Source organism: Panthera leo, chromosome B4, assembly GCF_018350215.1.
Source record: "Panthera leo isolate Ple1 chromosome B4, P.leo_Ple1_pat1.1, whole genome shotgun sequence".
In the NCBI taxonomy this organism is placed as follows: Eukaryota; Metazoa; Chordata; class Mammalia; order Carnivora; family Felidae; genus Panthera; species Panthera leo.
This window is the reverse complement of record NC_056685.1, coordinates 102,584,275-102,605,757: the sequence shown is the minus strand read 5'-3', so window position 1 is coordinate 102,605,757 and position 21,483 is coordinate 102,584,275. Positions and strand designations below refer to the sequence as shown.

Below are 21,483 nucleotides of genomic sequence, written 5' to 3'. Positions count from 1 at the left end.
ATGTTGTGCAGGAGAAGCAGAGTTATTGAGCAAGGGGGGCAATGAGTTAGCTAGACAGTAGTAGTTTGTAGTATGGTTTTACATTTACTCTTTTGAAGAGCTGTGAATTTTTGGTATTTACCTTCATTTTCTCAATTGTAATAAGCAAAATAGATAAAAGATCGCAAATATGCATGAAATTGGACTTAAATTATCAAGATCCAGATTGTGGCATTTAGAATAATACAAAATTTAGGTTCTGTTCGATTGGAGTTTTAGGTAGTATCTGTTTAAAATGACTCATAATTTAAACGGCATGGAAGCAAGACTTTAAAAAAGAGTAAGTTACTTTGAAAATTCTACATCCGTTTTTTTGTGTGTTTGCAAACCATCTTTTATCAGGTAAGTAAATGCTAGCTGAATTGAATTTTATAATAATAATAATACTGTTTTTCAATTTGAGAATCAAAGATTTTAAAAATCTAGTCTTTGCTAAAAAACGAAAAAAAAAAAAAAAAGAATTGGACCAGTTGATAGTGAGGATTAGAGGAAATACTGAAGGTATAAAAATGATGTATGTGGCTCAGTTGGTTAAGGGTCCAACTCTTGATTTCGGCTCAGGTCATGATTGTAGGATTGTGGGATCAAGCCCTGCAGCAGGCTCAATGTGTGGAACCTGCCTGGGATTCTCTCTCCCTCTCTCTCTCTACCCCTTACTTGCATGTGCTGTCTGTCTCTCTCAAAATAAATACATTTTTTTAAATGCAATACTAATAAAAAGGCTTAAGAGGAAATGTCAAAAATTCACCTTCAACATTGGTACTGATATTATCAGTAAGTAACATTTGAAGCTCAGAGGAAATGATGTTCCTTGTTAGAGAACACTTAACAGACTTGAAATTGAAATCTGCTTTGAATATCTCTCTTAATTTTCAGGAATTATCAGGTGTAGAAAGTAGTAGATCCAGGTTGAACAAACTTGGTAGGGAATAAGATCTCAAGATCTTTCAGGATCTGCTGACTTTGGTAATCCCTTCTCCTTGTTCATCTGTATTCTAGCTATACTTCCTTCATACCTTAAATAGACGCACTAAGCTCTTTCATGCTTCCAGTCCATTTATGTTTTCCCTTTGCCTGTATGAATCTCTCCACTCCTTGGCTAACTCCTATTCATTAAGGTTTGTGACTTCCTGTTGGAAACCTTCACTGACTTTTGTATTCTCCTCAAGCCTGCCTTTTCCCGTTAGCACCTTATTCTTTCATACTTCTCTTTGGGTATAATTATGAATTTGCCTGCCATTGAAGCCCAAGCATTTATCACATATCAGAGTGCCTTGTTCATAGTGAATTCTCAGTAAATAATTGTTGAATGATTGAATTTAAAAATTGAGTAGCTTCTCTTTAGATCTTAATGTAATTTTTATTTTGCTTACTCTTTTTTTTTTTTTTTTTTTGGCAGATTCAGGTAGTAAATAACTTATTACTGCCTGGTAATAGTTACCTTTAAGGAAGCTGTGCAGTTGTCCTATACGTTTTTTTTTACTAATGACTCCTAAGAAGTGAGGAGCAAGTTAAAGCAGGCTTACTTTTTTGCCTCTTCAAGAAAAGTGAAAACATACGGTTACAAAAAACCTGTATGCAGATTTTTATAGTAGCTTTATTTGTAATCACCAAGAACTGAAAACAAATGAAATGCCTTTCAGATGTCATATCAAGAACCCAAATGTCCTTCAACTGTCCTTCAATAACTAATAGGAATCCTCCTGAAGAGGACCACTTGCTCTAGAGAAAACTGGCTCTTGAGCACGATTACTACTGAGTTTTTCTTTCGGGGATGACCCCTCTTTTTCTAGCTCATGTGATTAGGTATCTCAAGTAGTCACTCCTGCCAAGAAGTTTATCCTAACTTTTTCTTGATACAGAGCACTCTTGTGTATTGTCCTTGAACTCTTGCACATTTCTGTTGCAGTTCTGTAGTTGTTTATTTACTTCACTGTCTCTTCCACTAAAATATAAGTCTTTTAATTTTGTCTTTGTAGCCCTACCACTTAGCACAGTACCTGGGATACAGATGGTCAGACATGCAGGAAATGTTTAATGGTCTGAAGAATTATTTGCACAGTGACCCATTTCAAAACTTCATCTTAGGGCTTTGAATAGAAGTGAACATTTGGAAATCTCTCTCCCTAATTTATTTGGTGTATAGATACACAGGTGAATAGTTAAATTAAGAATTTTAATAGAGGCACCTAGGTGGCTTAGTTGGTAAAGTGTCTGACTTTGGCTCAGCTCATGATCTTGCAGTTCATGGGTTCAAGCCCCTCATTGGGCTCAGCGCTGTTAGCATAGAGCCTGCTTCAGATTCTCTGTTTCCCTCTCTCTCTGCCCCTCCACCACTAACGTGCTTTCTCTCTCTCTCTGAAAAAATAGAAATAAACATTAAAAAAAATAATTTTAATAGGTGGACAGTTTTTCTATGTACTATGGTACAGGACATCTCATTAATTGCCAACTTGATTTGGTACGTCTCCAGTGACTATTCAGGAGCCTTCTCCTTCCCTTAAAACTCAATGTTTATGCTTTCTGGAGTCATATACTTAAGTTAAAGAAAATAACCATTTCAGATTGTATGAAAACAAACTTTGGAAAATATTCTAAAATCCCAGATAGAAACCTAAATTTATATCTGGAAGGATATGTTCATGGGTATTATGGTTAAAACTGTTAAAGCTGTAGCTGTAAGAAGCTTTGTTCATTATGTAAGTTCACTGCCATTAATTTAAGAGGTACATTTATGGAAACGTGTATGTTGTGCATATTTGACCTAAACATTTTGCTTAAATACTTGTGTTCCTGTTATGTGGTAGGCACTAGGACACATTGGTGAACAAAGCAGACGAAAATCCTTTCACTTGTGGAGTTTACATGAAACTTGCATTCTATTTCTGTATGTTTCTCTATGTATGTGTCTAGATGTGACACTGTTGTAGGATAAACAGCATAATAAATGGTTTTAAGGTTACTTCATAGTTTAGCAGAGGACTAGGATAAAATTGGAGGAGGGTACCAGCCCTTGAATTTCTGTAGTCTCATTTCACAGATCTGCCTTTCAGATTTTTTTTTTCATAGCTTATCCAGAACAAGAAGGACAAACTTTATTAAGCCGTTCAATTAAACTGATATTTAGTGTCACAGTATGTGCAAAGCACTCTGCTTTATTAAATACATTTGTATTGGAAAAAAAGAGGGCTAAACACAATTGTTATCCCCAGGAAGTATGTATTCTAATAGAGGCAAGACGAGTACACCTGAGATGCCAGTTATGTTCAGTAAGGGGGATGTTACACCAGTCAGTGGCTAAATGAATAAAAACTCACATCATCAAATGTTGATGAGGATGTGGAGCAGTTAGAACTCTCATTGGTGGAGATGTACATTGGTACAATTACTTTTGGAAATATGTTTATCAGTTTCTGACAATGGTAAACATACAACTACCCAGATAAAGTCCATTCCTAATATCTACTCAAGAAGAATAAAAACATGTTTTATTATTTTTTTAACATTTATTTATTTTTTGAGAGAGAGTGAGTGTGTGCACATGTGTGCACGCTTGCTTGAGTGGGGGAGGGACAGAGAGAGAGGGAGACAAAGAATCTGAAGCAGGCTCTGGGCTCTGAACTGTCAGCACAGAGCCCGACGTGGGGCTCAAGTTCAACAACTGTGAGATCATGACCTGAGCTGAAGTCAGATACTCAACAAACTAAGCCACCCAGGCACTCTAAAAACATTTTTTTTTAAAAGACTTGTACAGAGACGCCTCGGTGGCTCAATCAGTTCATCGTTCCACTCTTGATTTTGGCTCAGGTCATGATCTCACATTCAGGGGTTTGAGCCCTGCTTCAGGCTCTGTGCTGACAGCATGGAACCTACTTGGGATTCTCTCTCTGCCCCTCCTGCACATTCTTAGGCGCACTCATGCTCTTTCTCAAATAAATAAACTTTATGTACAAGTCTTTTTCTTTTTTTAATGTTCATAGCAGCTTTCTTCTTCTTCTTCTTCTTCTTCTTCTTCTTCTTCTTCTTCTTCTTTTTTGAAAAAGAGAGAGACAGAGAGAGAATATGAGTGGGGAGAGGCAGAGGGAGAGATAGGATTTTAAGCAGGCTTCATGCCCAGTGTGGAGCCCTATATAAGACTCAATCTAACAACAGTGAGATCATGACCTGAGCTGAAATCAAGAGTTGGTCGCTTAATGGACTGAGCCACCCAGGCAACCCAGCAGTTTTATTCTTCCTAATAATTGAAAACTGGAAACAGTTCAGGTAGTCATGAGTAAAGGAATGGGTCAACTATGATATAGCCAAAAAAGGAAATACTTACTTGGCAGTAAAAAGGATGAACTACTAATACCCACAGCTACATGAATGAATCTCATAAACATTTTGTTTAAAAAAGCCTTTCGCAAAATAAGGATCTATCTACTCTAGGACTCCACTTACATGGAATTTTACAATGACCACATCTTATTTATGGTGAGAGGAGAAAAGCCAGAATAAATGATTGCCTCTGAGGGTTCGGAGAGCAATTTAATTAGAAAGGGACATGAAAGGGGTGCCTGGGTGGTTCAGTTGGTTAAGCGTCTGACTTGACTCAGGTTATTATCTCCTGGTTCGTGAGTTTGAGCCCTGCGACAGGCTCTGTGCTGACAGCCTGGAGCCTGCTTCAGATCTTGTGTTTCCATCTCTCTCTGCCCCTCCCCTGCTCTTGCTTTGTCTCTGTCTCTCTCTGTCTCAAAAGTAAATAAACAAAGTGGGGGGATATGAACAAAGTTTCTATAGTGATACAGATTCTAAATCTTGATAGGGGTTTGGGTTACATAGGTTTATACGTTGGTTAAAATACAACAAATGCACAATTTAAGATCCCTGCATTTCATAGTATGTAAATTTTTCATCAGAAGAGAACTAAACAAATATTAAACTCTACTTAATGATAAACGTGCTGAACTATTTAAGGAAGTAATTTACCAATTATCTATACTGATTTCTACAGGTTTGCTTTTTTGGTGCATTTCAATTTTTTTTTTTTTTAATGTTTATTCATTTTTGAGAGAGAGAGAGAGAGAGCGAGCTTGAGTCCGGGAGGAGCAGAGAGAGAGACATAGAATCCAAAGCAGGCTCCAGGCTCTGAGCTGTCAGCACAGAGCCCAACGTGGGGCTCAAACTCACAGACTGAGAGATCATGACCTGAGCCAAAGTCGGATGCTCAACCAACTGAGCTACCCAGACACCCCTTTTGGTACATTTCAAAGTAACTGGACTAATAGGTGGATAAGGGAATTACTAGGTAGATAGTTATGTGCCAAAGCAGGTAGTAGCATGTTAATAGTAGACTTTAGATGGTGAGTACATAGGTATTCAGTGTAATATTCTTTCAACTGCTGTATGTTTGAACATTTTCATAATAAAAATGTGGAGGAAAAGAGGGACAATGTTGTATGTGGAAGATAGTTTCAAGATATATTTATATGTTTTATGTAACTTTTAGGAAACAGAAGAATAGAAAGGATGAGGAGTCGTCTAGGCAGAGGTGTAAGGAAAGCATTCTAGGAGCAAGATGCAACATTAGAAGAAATACCAGGATAAGAATTGGACTAGTAAGTAGTTCACTTTGGCTGAAGTGTAGGATAAAATATTGAAAATACATGAACATAGAAAAGTAAGAAGTCATTAGGAATTTCATTCGGGAATGATAGGACAAACCATTCCTTCCCCTAAACCAAAGGAAAGAAAGAAGAAGGATATGAAGATGTAAGAACTTTTAATGTGAAAAAAGTGCTATCCTTAGAAAATTGCCTTTGACCATTTCAGTTTTCTTGATAGCGTTAAGTGGTGTCGTGGAGCAGTAGGATTTAGTATCAGTAGGATTTAATAATAGTGGGATCTTAAGGGGACTGGAGGAGATTTAGAGTGGCAAATACAACATGATGGGAATTCAAGGAAAAGACCAGTGTGTTAGTAGAACATTACAGTGAGGTTAGGGTCAAGTTACAGGGGACCAAACAACATGGTTTCATGTTTTTCTAGCATTGCTCAACAGTATCTGCACAAGAGCACAGAAAGCAAGTGGATGGTATTGTTCAGCCCTGGAGATTGGCAGGAGTTAAAAGGGATTCTGGGCTGGTGAGTGGATAGTTAAAATAGAAAATAGGCAAGTAGAGCCTGTGAACGGTGGACTGGAAATAATTAAAATGGGTCACGAGGCAGGAATTCACATTGAGGACCCCAAAAAAGAGAATCGGTCAAAAGAGGGAGGAAGATGGTGGGTGGGGTACTGTGCTTTTCTCTGGGAATTCCATCGTTCTGAGATCTTAGAGGTGAGTGACATTTGGAAGTGATGGCATCATCCTCCACCTCATCCTATCAGCCAGAAATTTGAGGCATTCTTAAAACTCTTAATCTCTTTCTCAACAAGAGCATTTTAATTCTTGAGTTTCCATTGTGAAGATAATCTAAAACGTATGAACATGAGTAGCTAGGTAGATGGGTAGACAGACAGATGAATGACTGTTTTTCAACTGAACGCTGCTTCTTAGTTTTAGTTGCGTACACTTGCATTTATGTTGCGTTTGGTGCCAAATGCAACCTTTAACAATCATAGACAAGTGAGGAAAGACCTAGATGGATTTAATGAAAATGTCATGTTTGCAGTGGGGGAGGGTCAGTTCCTAACCAGATAACATCACAGCCCTCTTTATAGACTAAAGAAAAAAACAGTGAGGAAATTTATAAATTTGTTTTGATTTATGTATTTACTACAGCATGTATAAAGGCCTAGGTTTATGTTCACAGTTATTTATAAGTAACATAATAAAAATAATTTCAGTCAATTTTAGGGAAGTCTGTGAGAATTTTTTTTTTTTCCTTTTAGAGGGATCCCCTTATGTTAATCATTTTTGACAAATACTGTTGTACTTAGTAAATGTAGTCTCCTTAGCCTGGTCTATGGGGCCGGTTACAGGCTTCCCCTCTCATTTCTAGTTAATTCTCCCCAATCACCTACCATCCTTTCTTGTACTGTACGATCCTTAACAAATACCAAGTGCTGCTTCCCTTTTTAGGGAAATTGTTTCAGCTTTCGCCATTTCTTAACCTTAAAGACATAGATTAAGTTTCTCCTAGATGCCAACTCCTCCCTACGCTGTTCTTCTGAGATCCTAGAAACTTCCATCTTAAATAAAGATCATCTTATTTCCTGTTTGGATCCCCAAATAACCATATATTTCATAATCTGTATCCAGTGAGCTTCATGTGCCAAGCATATTGTACCTAATGAATGATAGATATTCAGTAGTTTGGGAAAAGATCTGAGTAGTGTAGCAGTGCTGGTGAGAGGTATGAAAGTCCCCAAACTGGTTTTGGTCTTCTGAAAGATGTTTTCAGGAAAAGGAAGTTTATTATTATGACCAAATAAGAGTTTTTGGGTTTAACTCCATGCCTTATTTATATAATCTGTTCTCTTATTAACATGAAATAGATGTATCAGAAAATACTTCCATTTGTATCCGACATTAGCATTCTACTGAGTTTTACATATTGCTAGGCTCTATAAAATGAACTATTTTTCCATTCATTTATTATTTATTTATTTAGAGAGAAAGAGCACAAGTGGGGGAGGGACAGAGAGAAAGGGGGAGAGAGAGAATCCCCAAGCAGGCTCCACATTGTCAGCCCAGAGCCCAATTGGGTGGGGCTCGATCTCACAAAACTGAGATCATGACCGGAGCCAAAATCTATAGTCTGAGCCATCCAGGCGCCCGTCTACTTTTCCTTTATGTTGTTGTTGTTGGATTCTTGAAAATTAAATCATAAAGTACATCATCAGTACATTTTATTATTTTAAAGACCATGAATGTCCAAGGTTGTAAATCAAATATAAATAACATAAAAGTGAACTGTTATCTCAGCGTCTTTCTCATTTTCTTAGGGTCACCACTATTTTTTCCAGGGTCTCTGAAAGGATCAACACTAGTTGTGTTACCTGGTTGTTGTTGTTCTTCTTTTTTTTTTAATTTTTTTTTTTAACGTTTATTTATTTTTGAGACAGAGAGAGAGCATGAACGGGGGAGGGTCAGAGAGAGAGGGAGACACAGAATCTGAAACAGGCTCCAGGCCCTGAGCAGTCAGCACAGAGCCCGACGCGGGGCTTGAACTCATGGACCGTGAGATCATGACCTGAGCCGAAGTCGGCCACCTAACTGACTGAGCCACCCAGGCGCCCCTACCTGGTTGTTCTTCTTAATCACATCCATGCAGAGAAAAGATTGCCAGTAACATTTATTAGTTGTTTTTTTTTTCAGTAGTTGTCAGTTTTGATGTCATGTGGTTATAGGTCAGCCTTCTACGTTTTATAGGTCATCATTTGTATAATACATTTGTTTTATATTGGAAACTTCATAATGTAAAAAAAAAAACCCTGGAAAATAAGCATTACTTCTAGAACTGTAACAGACATTGCAGAATCCACACACTTAAGCCACAGCTATTTTTACTTAGGAGAAGTTCTCACATAGTTTCTATGTGCTCTTATTTTAGGCTTAATTTTTTTTTTAATGTTTGACAAATTAAGAGCTACAAATTAAAATGAAGATAAGAAGCTATCAGATAGTTTTAAGAGGCAATAGATCAAAGCAAGATAGAAGGTAGAAAATCTCTTAAAAGGAAACATGATTTCCAAAAAGCATTTTAGGTAGCATTATAGCTGCATTAACTATTGGCTATAAGGACATTGTTGTGTAACATCAGATTTTAATAGTTGGTGTCATAGTAGGTTGATGGAGAAAAATAAAATTATAATTTTTGTGCTTGTTAAAGTGATAAAGGAAAGTGTAACACTTTAGAGAAAGATTTCCATCAAAAGTATTTTTTAAGGAAATTTCAATAATTCATTATATACTCTTTATTATATATTTTCACTTGAATTTGATCATAGTGTTTTGTAGGAACACTTTTAGGATTCTCTGTGAGAATATATTTAAGTGAAACTAGAAAACAAAGCAAAACTCTCTCATGTTAGCTTAGTACCTAAGTTTCATGTATTTTAGGGTTATTAGATTTGACTGTTGCCTAGGCATTTCCATCCATGGGAATCCCAAAGCCTTATATGGTCAAGACTTAGCTTTTAGACTTTCAGTGAAATGCAAGGCACCACTCCAAAAAAAGAAAAAAAAAAAAACATAACTAGCTGACTTTCACTTTGTCTTCAGTACTGTCTTCTTGGCTGCTTTTATTACCACAGTAGCTAAATTACTAAGAACCTTATGTGCATTGGGAGTCTGTCTTACTAGTGGAAGGAATTCCTTTTGTGGCAGTAGTTTTATGCTAGAATGCTAATGTTATTTTAACAAAGTATTACATGCTGTTATATAATTTTCTTTTTTTTTTTTTTTTTTTTTTTTTTTAAGGAAACTTAAAAGCAGTTCTGGTTTATTTTATCTCACTACAGGGGAGAGGAGAAGATGTGCATGTAGTGCAGTTGGAAAGTGTAGGTTTGATTACTGGCAGGTATTAGGGAAGTGAAAGTGAAATTATTTGCTTAGAGACTTTTCTTCCTTGGAACTTCTGATTAGGGGATACAGGTGAAAAAGGTGTGAACCTTCAAGAACAGCAGTGTTGGCGAAAAGGATTATTAAAACAATAACTTATTTCTACACTGGTATGATCTCCTTTAGCTCTGATCCTCATTTTTGCTTTGAAGAATGTGATTATTCTGAGTGGTCGTATCATGAATATCATTCATACATTTAACTCCAAGATAGTTTAATAGTTTATAGATATTAAAATTCTTAGTATCAATAGTTACACATTTTTCATGTACGAAAAGGTATTATTCCCCCTAACATTAGAAATTTCAAAATGTTTTGCAACCTCTCCATCTTCCCATAGTAAGTCAGATATGACATGGAAAAATTAATTTCTCCGATACATTCAACTATAGGTAACAAAGCATCAGCAACCTATTTCTGAATCCTACCAGTGAAGCTAAATCCTACTTGTAGGTTCCTCCATTTAACATTTGATTACTGATATATTCTAGACACGGTGTTATGAATACCTAATGGGATCCTTGGCTTTGAGAGCTCATAGTGTAGTGGAGGCAGGAGAGAAAAATGAATGTAAAGATAGTATATATGGGAAGATAATTGTAACACAATGTTTTAACTGTGTTAGGACAGATATGTGTACAGTGTTACAGAAAATGGAAGGAGAGAGTGATTTAACTCTAGTTACATTGAAATAGGCTGGGGAAAGCCTAAAAAATAAAAGCTAAAGATGGTTAAAAGAAGACTGAATTGAGGAGCAATCTGTAGGGTCCAGCAATGCCTCAGCTACTACACAGGGGTACCCTTTATCTTCCAGAGAAGTTAAACATCCCAAACTACCTTAAGTCTTATGATCAGAAAGAAATGAAATTTCATTCTAGGGTTACTTTTTCTTGGCAACTGGACTCAATCCCCTCCTCCCATCAACCAGCTTTTTTGTGATGAGGCCTGAGAATATGCTTCCATAGAATTTTTAACACTGGGTTTTATCTAAAGACCCTTTATTGTCGTGTTTACCTCAACAAAATCTTGTAGCCTTTGTCTTTCTGGCAAAGTTACCTATGTGTTAAAAAGTCTTTTAGATAACTGGAGAATCATCCCCAAAGATGAAAATCTGATGTGTAATGTATTGAGTCAGCCATGTTAATCGTTGAATGTGTAGTATAGATAAATAATAAAAAGATCTTTCAGAAGTTTCTGGTTCCATGTAGTTATTTGTACATAAAATCTGCATATATAGTTTTCCCATAAAAGTGAAAAATAGTATAAAGTTATGAAATATCAATTCATATTGATTATTTGTATATGAAAGAGACTTGGAAGTTACAGTGCAGTGGTAATGCTTATTTATTACATTACAAAGGGATTGTGTCTGTTTGGGATAGTGGTCCCAGACTGAGTGCCTCAGCTTGGATGTAAAAATAGATTGTGGTGATAAAAATGGAGTTTAGTGGGAAAACGGACTTTCTGACATGTTCTGCAGTAAAGAAATCTGTTTAATCCAGTATTCTCTGAATTTTTAGAAGTTTTTAAGAACAGTTGGTCAGAAACCATTTATTAACTTTTTCAGTTCAGTAGTTTCATGGAAACAGTAAATTTTTGTGATAAGTTGCTTTAAGAAGGGCTCCATAATGACAGTTGTTTCAGGAGGCATATTGAAAATTTAGGTGTTCTTATTTCTGCCATATTATTTTCTCTTGACTGATGGAGATCTACATTTAAAGGAATGTAAAAACTTTATTATATGTAAATGTAAAAGTACTAGCATCTTCTAACATTTTGGGGATAAATTATTTAAATAGATTATGCAATAGAAAATCATACATACCCCTTCCCCTCAATGTAAAGGAATGTATAAAAGATTTTTTTCCTTTTGTTCATATGCCCTCCTTCGAAAGTAAATATTAAAGGAATAATAGGGTTTTTAAATTTACGATCGCTCTGCTTAGTTAGAAGGTTATTCTTTTATACCTTTTTACTCATCAAACATGTACTCACTGGCACATTACCAGGAGATTGTTATTTACTTATTCTAAAGGTGTAATTTCAGATTGTTCTGACATACTCAAGAAATGAAGGGTGGCCCAGTGTGATTAGAGCTTTGAATTTGTGGAAATAGATAGATCTAGATAACTGGATAGGCCTACGTAATTTATAATTCCTAGCTTAAAGGACCAATGATGGCATTTACAAGGAGTTGAAATATATGAGAAAAGACAAATTAGAGATTAAGTAGAGAAGGGAGCATGATGTTTGGATACACATAAACTGAAGTAATGAAAATTGATATAAATGCCTTCTACTTTGATCCAAAATCTAGTAATGCAGCCTCTGTTTATTGCTATATAACAGATTACATCCAAACTTAAAATAATGGCTGTGGCTTATCTAGGTGCCTCAAGATTGCACATGAGATTGCCCTCAGGCAGTTTGGCTGGGACCACAGTCTTATCTGAAGGTTTAACTGAGCTGGAGGGGTGGGTAAGTAGTAGGGATCCATTTCAGAACTTACTCATGTTATTGACCAGCTTTGTTTGCTTGCCACATGGGCTTCTCCGCAGGACTGCCTCTTGACAAGGCATTTGAGTTCTTCCAGGTTGTGAGTGATCCAAGAGAGGGAAAGAGAGTATATATGACATCCCATCACTTCTGCCCTGTTCTGTTTGTTGGAAACAAGTTCAGCCTACACTCGAGGGGAATTTACACAAGGGTGGGACTGCCATGAGGCAGAGATCATTGCCATCTTAGAGGCAACCTAGAACACTAGCAAGCTAAAATAAAATGTTTATGGCATTTTACATCCCTCAATTTATATTAGTAAATACTTAACCATTGCTTCCTATTTACTATGCTTACTACTTTGCTTACTAGTAACTGTTTATTTCTCTTACTGTTGAACAAAGTAATTGAAAATTGATTATATCTTTGCTCATTTGCTTTTGTTTTTCACACTCTGCTCTCCATTTGAATGTTTGGTGCCCCTCTTATTTTGTGACTTGGAAATAGTAACTCCTACTTCCTTAACTCATCCATCAGTGGTCCCAGAAATACAGAGTAGCTTGGTAGTCTAAAATGGAAAATAATAGTTCATTAAAATAACCAACTAGGGAGCCCCTAGGTGGTTCAGTCAGTTAAGCGGCTGACTTCAGCTCAGGTCATGATCTTGCAGTTCATGGGCTCCAGCCCTGCATTGATTGGGCTCTGTGCTGACAGCTCAGAATCTGGAGCCTGCTTTAGATTCTGTGTGTGTGTGTGTGTGTGTGTGTGTGTGTGTGTGTGTGTGCCCCTCCCCCACTCATTCTGTGTCTCAAAAAATGAATAAACATTAAAAAAAAATTTTTAAATAACCAAATAGGATTTTTTTTTCTTTCCTTGGCCCCAGAATTATATATTCTTAACTTCATCTTTGATACTTTTTGCCAAATCATATCTGAATATAGCAGAACTACTAGGTTCTCAGCCTGTCAGACATGTCTTTGCTTTTTCCTTTTTGAAAAGGATGCAGGGATATGGTTTCAAGCCTTGGTCTATTTCTTCCCTGCAATTTCTCCCCCATCTGTGTGACACAGGGGCATAACCAAAAAAGTAGTCTTACACATATCTTCCCAAATCTTTCCCCCTTTCCTCAATTTGAGTTTATAACTGTCTATCTATCATATCTATCTATCGTTTTTAAAATTTAACATTTTTGAGGTTTCATAAAAGGTATACTGCAGTAATCCAAGTATACTAAAATACAGAGAGGTTATGTTGTTTTGTGATTTTATCTATGTATATGTTTATCTTTTTTTTTTTTTTAATGTTAATTTATTTTTGAGAGAGAGGGAGCGCGTAAGCCGGGAAGGGGCAGAAGAGAGGGAGACACAGAATCCAAAGCAGACTCCAGACTCTGAGCTGTCAGCACCGAGCCCAGTGCAGGGCTTGAACTCACAAACCATGAGATCATGACCTGAGCCGAAGTCGGATGCTCAACCGACTAAGCCACCCAGGCACCCCTGTATATGTTTACTTCTAATTAGACTGAGTTGCAGGCAGGATTTGGCTCTTTAATTTTGAACGAGGCACTGTGTTATATGCTAATAATAATAAGTGCCCGACGGATGTTGATTATCCATAACTAACCATCATTTAGGGAACATTATTTTAGGACCTCTCCATGCAGACCATTTGACATATTTTTATTAAAAAGAATACATATTACATATACTGTTTTAATTAAAAAGTGTTAAATTTAGTTTTGCTTTAATTTACCAAAGAAAATGACTGAAGACTGAAGTAATGGTTAAATTTTAGGTTAAATTTTCTTTATCAGCCACGTACTTTGCTTGGATACTCAAATTAAATGTTCCTTTAAGACTAAGAAAATAGTCTATGAATACAGTGACACAGGATTTTTTTTTTAAAGACCACATCACAATTTTAGAAAGATTGGACTATTCTCTAAGAAAGATTAGGATGTCATTACTAATCCATTTTTGTCTTCTCTCCCCTCATCTTGTTTTGTTAGCTATATTAATACTTCTACTTTGTTGGAATTTATAATATTTAGATTATTTTTTATTGATCCTTTGATCATCTTGTCTTGATTTCTGAATATATTTTGTCTAGTTTCAGTTACCATGGATATCAGAGGTTCTCAATCTAGTCTGTTTTTACAAATTGGATGGGGAATTTCTTTAAAGTGGAAATTCCTGGGCACCACTCTCAGATTCTGATTTCTTCTCTCTTTCTTCCAAATTCAGTTGAAGTACTCAAATTTTATAGCATTTATCATACCCCTTTTTGCTATTTGTTTAGTTACCTGTCTTGCCTGCTGGGCTCTGTCTAAGCTCTGTGGGTACAGAAATCTGGTCTATGTCCTTTACCAGGGCATTTCTAGCATCTAGCATAGTGTCTGGCTGAGGTGGACACTCAATATATTAATACTTTTGAGTTAATGAAGAATCTGCTCTTTATCAGCCACATACTTTGCTTGGATACTCAAGAAATTCGTCAAGAAACAGCTAACAACTGCGTAAAATGTTTTGTTTTGGAAAGCCATACGGATTTTATGTCCTCACTGTAGAGATGTTTTTGGAAAATAACTCAATGACTTTGACTTCTGTTAATTAACATTTTGCCATATATTCTTCCAGACTTTTAATTAGGCATATCAATGGCAAGAATGGTATCCTATTCTACATATTTTTGTAACCTAGTTTTTTTTTTAATTTAATACAAATAGTAAGTAGATGTTATTTCTTCTCATGAAACTAAATTATTTCCTTGTTAATATATACATTGATTAAACCCCTCTGGATCAGTTGCGCGATCACTTCTGATAAAAGAATGTAACAAGGAAAACAGCAACCTGTGGCTACCTTCTATTTCTAGAGCTCAGACAATAATGAAACCTGGCAAAAGATTTATTTTCTCCAAAAAATTTTCTTCAACTCATCTCTACTCCCATACTGAGTTTTCTTTTTCTTGATTAATGCTATATTTCTTTGAAAATTGCTTATTATTTTTCTGCCTTATCTGCTTATCTTATTTTCCTAATTAGATTATAAGCATCCTGAGAACAGTATAAGATCATTACATTGCTCATTAACAAAAATTTATTGGGTAGCCCTGTTAGGTATTGTGAAGTATATAAGGTATTTTCTATTCTTAAGGGATTGTCATCTAATTCGTAGAAAATACTTGAACACATGAAACAATAAAAACAGCAAGCCTCACACAGTACTTAGTATAGTTTTATGTACACATACACGCCCTACGCCGTAAATGTCTACTTGTTAAGAAGTTAGCATTTTGTTTTGATTCATATTTCCTATATGCCAGGCACTGTGCTTAAAGGAGACAAAGAGAATATACTCTTTAGTGCTGTTCCTTGCATTCACCAGAATAATCAATAAAAATTATTAGTGAGAGAATGATCCTGAAGTTCAATTCTTTTTAGATCCCTAAGGATTCTAAACTTTAGAAGAAATGCTCTTCCCTTCCTGAGTCCCCAAATAAAAATGTGAGCCTCTAAAGATCTAGGTTTCACTTACTACTTTATAGATCTTTATCAGTAAAGGAAATATACAGAGCTGTGTAATAAAGTAGATAAAGGATATATTTCAGTCTTTGAATATTTATATTTCCCAGTTTTTAGTGTTGTCTTTCAAATATGTAGTACTTGTTGAAGTATGAATGTTGAAGCAATACTTAGATTACTTTTCCCCTGAAAACTTTTTTTTTAGTCTCAAAGAAGTTTTTTTCAGATTTTTTGAATAGTCTGTTTGCCATGTCTAATTTATTCAATCCACAAATATATATTGGATCTTCTCTTCATCAGGTATGTGCTTCCTTTATTCTCTCTCGAATACTGTATGTACATAAACCTCAACTTTAATCCAAATGAAGAATTTCCCATGGTCCAGCATTGTGTACAATCTGTGTTTTAAATTTATTATCCCAATCATTTTATCATTTGAGTATATGACTTATTATGACATAGGATAAGTTTTTATTTTTACATCTAAATTTCCTACCTGCTTGTATGATAAGAGTAGAAAGGGCAAAAATATTTGAAACTTAAATGCAGTGCTAAATTTATTTGTTTTCAAAACTAAATACAATTGACCTCCTAGGATTATACATGCTCATTTATTTGCCAGTCATAATGCAAGACCAAGGTATTTATTTTTTTATTATTCAGTAATGGAGTACTGCATAGAGTTCTTCATTGTTTTTTTCTTTTTTTTTTTTTTTAATGTTTGTTTATTTTTGAGAGAGAGCTAGTGGAGGAGGGGCAGAGAGAGGGAGGCACAGAATCTGAAGCCGTTTCCAGGCTCTGAGCTGTTAGCACGAGCCCAACGTGGGGCTTGAATTCATGAACCATGAACCGTGAGATCATGACCTGAGCCGAAGTCAGACGCTTAATTGACTGAGCCACTCAGGTGCCCTCATTGTTTTTCTTGCTTAAACCATGTCTGTAATTCATCCTTTGATAGTCCAAATTCAGTTTTCTTTTAAAATAAACAAAAACTTGATTGGATTATCTCCAGTTCAGTTCTTTAAGCATTCTCACCTGACATCTGTGTCACTGAATGCTTAGGGCATGGACTATTTTCTAGTATATCTACAAATTTCTGTTCCCAGCAGTTGTACAGAATCAAGTCTTCCTTAGTAAGAGTCATAAAGAATTGTGTCAAGGAAATGATTTAGAGAACTTCCATATTCAAATTCATTTGTTAACTGTATTACTAATGACTAGGCACAAATTGTAAATGTTTCAACTAATTGACTAATTACATTTTCACTTAAGTTCTCTAATGACATTTATACAACTAAATCTTTTCTCTTTTCTCTGAGTTGTATATACTTTGTATGAATGAGCTTATATAAAACTTTTAGGGGTGCCTGGGTGGCTCAATTGGTTAAGTGGCCGACTTTGGCTCAGGTCATAATCTCATGGTTTGTGAGTTCGAGCCTGCTTCAGATTCTGTGTGTGTCTCATTCTCTCCCCCTCCCCCGCTCATATTCTCTCTCTCTCATTCTCTCTCTCTCTCTCTCTCTCTCTCTCAAAAATAAACATTAGAAGAAATTAATTAAAAAAAATTTTCACATATGAAAGTTTGAAAGAAGCCTGAAATCCCAAGATATCCTTTGTGTATCTTTTATAATTCAATCGTCATCTTAGAAATAATTGTGGCTGGGACTTTTACCAAACTGGTACTGAAAGGAATATTTGACAAGTCTCCACCATTTAACCTTGTTTTATAATTTACAGAGGGATGAAAAAGTAAATTATAGATAAGAATATTAAAAAAAATTTTAAATGGGTGTGATTTAGCATGTGGATTATGTATCTGCAAACATAAAAGTACTACTCTAAGTGCTTTCTATATTAATTCATATACCTATCATAGTAAACTTTTGAGGTGGGTACTATTACTATCCTCGTTTTCCAGAGTAAACTGTGGCACACAGGACGTTAAGTAATTTACCCAGCAACACCTGGCTAATAAGTGGCAGAACTGGGTTAATCCTGCACAACCTGTCTGTAGAGTACATACTTTAAAGAAAACCACTTTCGTGAAAAGGAATATTATAGTATTAGAATTTGTTTCAAATGCTTCTAATTTCATAATTGTGATTTTACTCAGTTGAATTACATAGTTGCTAAACATATTTTTTATTTCTCTAGGAATGAAATTTAATGATTTTTCAAGCTATACATGCCCCACCCAAAATCTGTCTTTAAGCTATGGATTTTGTCTACCTTCAGCCAACATTGTGTAGTTCCTTTATTCATCTCTTTGTTGTTAGGCTTTTCAACAAAGGTTGTCCTTGAGCTAACTTGCTGAGATAAAACAGATGTTTTATGTACTTGAACTAGTTTGTTGAATTAGTTTACAGCTCAGGTTGGCAAAGCTGCCTGAACCTGGACTAAATGACTAAAGTGTCTTCACGCAGCCATTTATTATTGGCAATTACTCTGAATATGTATTCACCAAAAACTTAAGCTATGTTCGATAATATTTTGGAGGTATATTTGAGTCATTCTGTTTCTTTCCATATATATGGCTTATTAATAAACTGACTACATTTTAGTCAGATATTTAAAGTCAGCAAGTCATGTGTCTCTTAATGTGCTACATGTGTTAGCTTTTGATTCTCTTAGCGACAGTATTTTTATGGGTGTACTTCACGGGTTTCTTGTGTATGCTTTATAAATGTTCAGGAGAACACTTTGAACAACTTGTACCACAAACTTGAGATTCATATGTAATGTATATTTTGTGACAGTGTTTTTAGCATTTAATTAATATTAAAACATTTCAAAAACTTAGTAAATTATAAACAAAGGAAAAAGCAGATTTAACATTAACTGCTTTAGTATGTTTATTGGTGTTTCTTACATTATACTGACTTAAGTATTTTAAATCAGAATCAGCAACGTTTCATTTTCAGGAATCACCTATACCCATAGGTTAATTTTTTCAAAGAGCTGGCGGAGGGGGGTTGCCTTCTTAAAATAGAGAAGCTTTAAAAATTAACCATTTGTCTTGAAAATCTTTTCTCTTCAGTATCAAAGGTTTACTCATAAGGTGGAAAATAAACTTTATTCTAGATCCTGCCTACCTTCATCCTCACTATATGTGATTTGGCATCTTCATACACCACTTGTCACTTGTTCATATGTTAAGCTCTGGGATAGAGCCTCCTCCAGGAGATATTCCCAGACTATCACTATTCCTTCTTAGTTCTCCTTTTCTGAGCTCCCATAATAAGTAGTGCACAGCCCTGTAACTATATCACGTTCCTCTTAATATAATCATTTAGTTGTGTATTCATCTTCTGGTACTAGTGGTAATCTTCTTGAGAACTTTCTCTTTAACTTACTGAATAAAATACTTTTGTGTTCCAAGTAAAATATACGGATAATTTAATATTAACATTTCTCTTACTGTTTTCATAATCACTTCTCTGCATCCTCTCCCTGAGTGATTTCAAGCCCCATTGTAATATTATCTTAATGCAGATAATTCCCAAATTGATGATTTCATCTCACATTTTATCTTCAAAGCTCTAGGTCTGCATATCCAGTTGACCACTAGCCACTAGATATGCATGGTTAGATAGGTATACAGACACCTATAAATTCAACATATCCAAAGCTATGAAATCATTTTCTTTCCTCAACCTGCTTCTTGAACCTGTAGTATCTATTTTCGTGAATGGCTTCTCCCTGTCCCTCACCCAAATAAACCTTGCATATTTTCTCTTAAGTTTCTCATAGATCAGTCTGTATAACTGGTAAGACTCAGTTCAGGCCCTTCTTTTTTCATATTGCTTCCAATAATCTTTCTAAAATACTGTTCTGATCATGTCACTCCTCTGCTTAAAAACTCTTAATAACTCTTTTCAAACATTATCTACTTAAAATTATAAAATGTTTTCTCCTGCTTTTCTCTGTACTGCTGAATTGAGCCATTATTACTGATGGGATGTGTTGTACTCTTCCCTTTATGTGTGGGAGTAGAAAGTGGAATGAAAACCATCTCTAGCATCAAATCCTGTCACCTCTGCATTATGTTCAGATCTTTTACCTGGAAAAGACCTTTTAGCACATAGCTTTATCCTGTTTTATAACTTAATACTCTGTGTATACCTCTGGATGATTTACTTAGTTTATTCTACGCATTTTTAAAATCACAGTGCATTTGCACAGGGAAGTTCCTTCTAGTTGAGTTGCTAGTTGAACAACTTATATATAATCTTCAAAACGTTGCCCAAACATATACCTTTTTTTTTTTTTTTTTTAAAGTAAACTGTATCCACAATGTGGGATTCAAATTCTGACCCTACATCTAGAGGCACATGCTGTACCTACTGAGCCACCTAGGTGCCCCTCAGACATATACTTCTTTTTTTTTTTAATTTTTAATTTTTAATTTTTATGTTTGATAGAGAAAGACAGAGCACAAGTGGGGGAGGGGCAGAGAGAGAAGGAGACACAGAATCTGAAGCAGGCTCCAGGCTCCGAGCCGTCAGCACAGAGCCCAACACGGGGCTCGAACTCACAAACCGCGAGATCAGGACCTGAGCTGAAGTCAGATGCTCAACCCGACTGAGCCACCCAGGTGCCCCAGACATATACTTCTTAATGAGACCTATATGGACCATCTTAGTCCTGAGAAGTTATCTTTATGTCCCAATGATATTGTAGTACTTCTCTATCTACTGCTGTTATGCCCTAATATGATCATTGTTATTTATGGGCAAGCCTGCCATATTGCAGTGTGATCCTTCTGGCTTCCCTATATTTCTAGGGCTTTGGCATATATACTTTTTAGTATACATGATAAGAGTAGCTAAAGGAATTGGGGATATTTAGCCCAAAAGAGAGTATGTGAGAATTCTGGGGTGAGGGTGTTCATCATATTTAAAGGTTATCAGTTAAAAGAGAGATTCCATTTGATTGTGGAGTTTCAGGGACCAGGGGATAGAAATTAAAGGAAGATCTATTTTAGCATGTACAATTTAGAGAAAGATAAGTAAAGTGTCTTACATTGGAGGTAATACATAGAGTAGGCTTTCAAAAAATAGTAGCCTGTTAATTTTTTTTTTTTAACCTGAGATATAATTTGCAGTAAAATTCACGGCTTTTAAGTGTGCAATTCAGTGAATTTTTGCATACGAATATGCCTAAGTAAAAATCAGAAAGATAGGGAACATTTCCAGTCCTCCAGAAAGCACCCCCATGCTCCTCTTATTTCTCCACAAATTTGACCATTTTTCTGAACTTCAACACCAGAGATAGTTTTGCCTAGAAACCTACAGTATGTATCCTTTCTGTCTCCCTTTTTTCACTCATCTATGTCTGTGAAGATCATCTGTGTTGTTGAAGGTAGCAGTGGTTCTTTTAGTTTGATGTTCTTTTCTCATTGATGTATAGGATCCTATGAATAGAATCTCCTCACACACATACACTCCACTCCGTTTATTTATCAATTCTTTTGTATTTTTATACTAGAGTAGATATTGTCAAATGGTTTTTTGAAGTTGTATGAATTTTACACTTTAACCGACGGTTTGGTTGTTTCTCCATATTATAATACAGTAGATTTAGCATTTTTCTTTTAAGAATCAAGTCTTGGGGCACAGGCTGACTGGCTTAGTCAGTGGAGCATGTGACTCCTGATCTCTGGGTCAAGTTGGAGCCCCATGTCGGGTGTAGGGGTTACTTAAAAATAAAATCTTTTTAAATTTTTTTATTTTAGAGAGAGAGAGCATGCACACGAACAGGGGAGAGAGACAGAGGAGGAGAGAAAGAGAGGGAGAATCTTAAGCAGGCTCCATGCTCAGCGTGGAGCCCAGTGCAGGGCTCAATCCCACAACCCTGGGATCATGACCTGAGCTGAAATCA

The 21,483-nt window shown here is 35.8% G+C and overlaps 1 protein-coding gene across 6 annotated transcripts in view; it reads left to right on the top strand.

The window, feature by feature from the left end:
- Nucleotides 1-21,483, top strand: part of PPP1R12A (protein phosphatase 1 regulatory subunit 12A) — a 160,717-nt gene that overhangs the window by 27,472 nt on the left and 111,762 nt on the right. The window lies entirely within an intron of this gene.